The sequence below is a fragment of the Adiantum capillus-veneris genome, chromosome 19 (genome assembly GCF_014529385.1).
Source record: "Adiantum capillus-veneris isolate H3 chromosome 19, ASM1452938v2, whole genome shotgun sequence".
NCBI classification, from domain to species: Eukaryota; Viridiplantae; Streptophyta; class Polypodiopsida; order Polypodiales; family Pteridaceae; genus Adiantum; species Adiantum capillus-veneris.
In genome coordinates, this window is record NC_140949.1 from 27,785,104 (window position 1) to 27,789,718 (window position 4,615).

Here is a 4,615-nt window from a genome sequence, read left to right on the forward strand (position 1 = left end):
GAGGTAGCTTACTATGGCAATTATGGAAAGCCGAAAAACGGCTATCAACATATGAAGTCAAATTGACTCCGAATGGGCCCAAACTGGATGAGCAGAATCAGGAATATGTAGCGGACAAGTCCATAGCTTCAAAAGTTACTAACCAACTCTACATGCTAAGTAGTCACAAAAATCGGTGATTTCAGAATTGACAAGAGCACGAAATGATGCCGACATGACCAAACTTTACCAAATTCATTTTAGGACTTATTTTAGATGTATTAAAGATGTTTAGGTCATCAATTTGTCCTTTCATGCAAAAATAAAAGTGATTGCTGTAAATAATCACGATTATTTACTTTTGTGAAATTTTGGCTTGAAATTCACCTTTTCACTTCACTTGTCACTTGTACACATCTATTACATGCCACATGTCAAGTATGAGCCAAAATGATCAAGAAAAGTCGTGATTTTGTCAAAATATGCACTAAAGGCTTTTCGGTCCAATTTTTGGGTTAACTGCTGTCACATTTTTTGATCCAAATCACTCCATATCTCACACACAGACTCTACATCATGCCTAGAACCATTTTGCAACAAAAAATGTACAAGCTGGTGAAAATGTTCTAAATGATGTTTTCTATTTAATATAAAGGGTGTGACCTAATTCTTAGCGGTTTGAGAGATATAACCAAAACAAGGTTTAACAAACATGGATCAACCTCATACACAGTTGGAAAATTCATACATGCCCTCATATACAAAAAACAACCATTGAGAGTGTAGGTACTCTGAAAACGAATTAGAGAGAGAAAGAGATGATGGATATGGAGTTTAGAGCTTCTTACCGTGATTTACAATTGATTACAGACTATCAAGAGGCTTCTTTCTTTACCACAAGAGAGCACTAATGAGAGTTATGCAGAGGTTTTCACCACTAAGGTGTTGGATAATGTGCATGCCGTGAGAAGAGAAAAGAAGATAGTAAGAAAGTAGAGAGAGAAGGTCCTTCTTCTTCTTCCTCCTATGAACGAGAGAGAAGATCTTATGGAGATGGTGATGGAGAGCTTTCACACTACATATAATAGATACATATTGTTGTGCGGTAGTAGATGCAACGTACGGCACTAAAAATTATCATCACTAGGGTAGGCATGGTAGTCGTAGTGTTATCAAGAGAAAGATGAGCTAAATTTGGAAAGGTAAAATCATCGCTTATGAACTCAAAGTGTACTAAGACTCTTAGTGCAACAACATATGAAGGATCCACCAAACTCATTGAGGAGTCTCCATCTGTTATAAAAGTGGTTGTTTGGTCTTTCCCGTATCCAAGAATCTCATGAGACCCGTTGAAGACATGTTAATCCTTTTGTTCTGCCTCTCCATTTTGATAACCCTATGGATGACATCACAAACTCTCTATTGTTTCTCCTCTATACTGGTAGCATTTGATGTGGATTGTAGAACGTCTAACTAATACACATGGTAGGTGTGACATGTGTATATGTCGGTTAAAGTATCCATTTGTAGTTTATAATCACAATTTTTATTTAGAAATGCCCCATCTAGGATTGAGGTGCTAGGGGTGTCCTTTGAAGTAGATGCAATGTGGCTTATAATGGTTTCACCCTTAGTCAAGAATACTTGATTGCTCAATTGTCATGATTGTTGGCATAGGGGTCTTTGACTTTTGTTCTCTTCATTGTTCTATCTTACATAAGCTTTTGGTTTCCATTTCCCTTGCTCTACAAGGATATAGCACTCAATCATTTGAATTTTGGAAAGACGCTTACCATCAGGTAATATAACTTTAAAGGGAAATATTTTTTAAAGGTCCAGGGAGTGCAGTGGATAGAATATTCATCTAATGGAAATGGCCTATGAACTTTGAGAATAGCTCGGAATTCAGAGAATTAAAGTGAGCATTTTTGTGAGACTACTTTGAGAACATAGAGGGTGAACTTAATTAGAGATAGCAACATAACCATAGTAATTAATTAACTTGGCATGAACAAAACTTTTTTGAGAGAGAGAGTTTAGAGAACTTGACAATAGTTGAGGACCGGATTTATGTGGAGCGGGTCTCCCCTCCAATAAGATTTTGTATTATAGATTCTCCCATCAAGAGCGACTTGGTACAATACAATCTTTGTGCTCCTTGTGACCTAGGTGATGCAATAAATATGGAAAGCTTCATGCATCACGAGCATAACATAGACTTTGTAGAAAGAATTAACCATCCCCGGCCTCATTCCCAAGGCCTCAAACACCTTCAAAGGTGGAGAGAGCTAGAGGGGATTGAGGGTAGGGAAGAGGAAGAAGAGACATTCATAGGAGAAAGAAATAGTCATCATTTTTCTTGCTTATCATACATATTAGCATAGTGAAGATGGAGAAGATGGAAATCTTAAGCATTGGAGCATGGCTCTTGGTTGGATTTGCATTCCAAAGCCAAGAGTGTTGGTGTAGGATTTCAACTTCTCTACAAGCTTGGAGAAGGGGATGGATCTCTTGCACTTTGCACATCACACAATGAGAGTGTGAATGTGTTTGTGTGTGTGTGTGTGGGAGAGTATACCCCCAAGATAGCCCCCTCCTTGCTTTGGTTCCACCCCTCTCTTAGCTCATGATAGAAGCTCATTGGATCCCTTCAAGCTTGGACAATCACATGAAGAGTGCATATCAAGCAAGCATTCTAGCCTTGGAACAAGTGTCCCCCTCTCCCCTTTGAGAGAGAGGACTTGATAAATGCATAAACATTGGATCCCTTGAGAGGCCAACCAATAGGATTTAGGCACACTATGAGGGCAACATGAAGAGGAACTTGACAAGTGTCATAGTTGCTTTCTTTAGACCAAGCTTGCCTTGTGTGAGGGTGTGTGTGTTCTCTCTCTAGCTCTTGCAATGAGGGCTTTCCCCTACTTGTGTAGGGATGTGCTTTGAATTTTTGGACACCTTAACCCCTCAACCACCTTAGTCATGGAGCACCTTAGCACCTTAGTCATTAAGCACCTCAAGCACCTTAGTCAGCAAGCACCACAAGCACCTCAAGCTTGGGCCGGGTTCCCACCTCAAGCACAACCCAACTTACCAAAACAAACCATAAATAATATATGAACAGCTCGTCCAACTCACAATGCCATATTGTACTCCCCTTTGGTAGAACCCGTATACGCGTAGGTAAGCCCGTACATAGAGTTATTAATAACTCACACTCACGAAGTGATCTTAGAGGTCTAAATACATCTATGAGTGATTTTAATCAAGTTTGTGATTTGGCTAGGTGGGTTCGCTCATCAAATGAATTTATATAGTGGTTCTCCAAGGAGCTTCGGGTGTAAAATTTTGACAGTGCAGTGGACCTCAAGTTGTTTTTTGACCATAACTCTTAGCTTGTGAGGAATTTTCACATGACACCTAGAGAAAAAATATTTAAAATGATTTGTTTTATCTCTAGTTTAAAGGGTTTGACCTGATTCATAGAGGTTTTTGAGATATGAAGTTTTAAAAAGCAGGGTCGGATCCTTAATCTACGAGTCTTAAGGAAGCTATGCTTCAATTTTGGAGAAATCTACTTTTCGAGCGCTTTTCATGATTTGCAGTGATTTTTAGTGAAAAGCGAATCCTTTTTCTTATTCCAGTGGATGAGAAGAACCCATGGTTTGATTTTAGAAAAAAAAATCTTTTTACGCTATTTTTAGCTTTTCATGCTTTTTGACATTTTTAAAAGCGTTGTGCTTCTTCAGATGACCTAAATATAAAAATATTATTTTAAGTCACTGTCAAATTTGAAAAGGACCATTCAAAGAAAGCACGAGATTAAACGGTATTTTTACGGGAATTACTTTTATAAAAAGTGACATCATAAATACGACGAGGTAGTACGAAACTATTGACGGGTGAAGTGTGTCCCAAGCTATAGGTTGCGCTATTTTTTAGCTTGGAATAAACCCCAACTTTTTGAAAACTTTGCTAAAACATGGCCTTTGGTTTTGGTAGTTAACTCTCCAATTTCCCTTCAATCTTCACAATAAAAATTGATTAATTGGACAGTATCTTGGCAACTAATGCGATCGTGACTAGACTATGCTCCACTGTGATACCCCGACATAATTATGAATTTCTCGTACTATCTTGACATATTTATGGTGTCCCTTTTTATAAAAAATAATTCTCGTAAAAATCTCATTTAATCTTGTTTTCTCTAGGGGTGGTCATTTTTACATTCGACCGACGAGACTGAAAATACTTTTTTGATATTTAGGTCATCCTAAGAAGCACGTTTCTTTTTAAAAACACCAAAAAGATAAAAATAGTGTAAAAAGTAAAAAAATTGAAATTGAACCACAAGTTTCATCATCCACCAGAAAAAGAAAGCAAACTCGCTTTTCACTAAAAAGCACTACAAATCATAAAAAGCTAAAAATAGCATGAAAAGCATTCAAAAAGTAGATTATTTTATACAAATGAACCATAGCTTTTTGGGACTCGTAGAATAAGGATATGGCCCTGCTTTTTCTAAAAAGGCATCGAAAAACACAAAAAGCATGAAAAAGCTTCAAAAATGGATTTTTTCAAAACTGAACCAAACGTCAGTCTGACCTACAGGAACACAAAAACGGCCTTTCTTTTTACT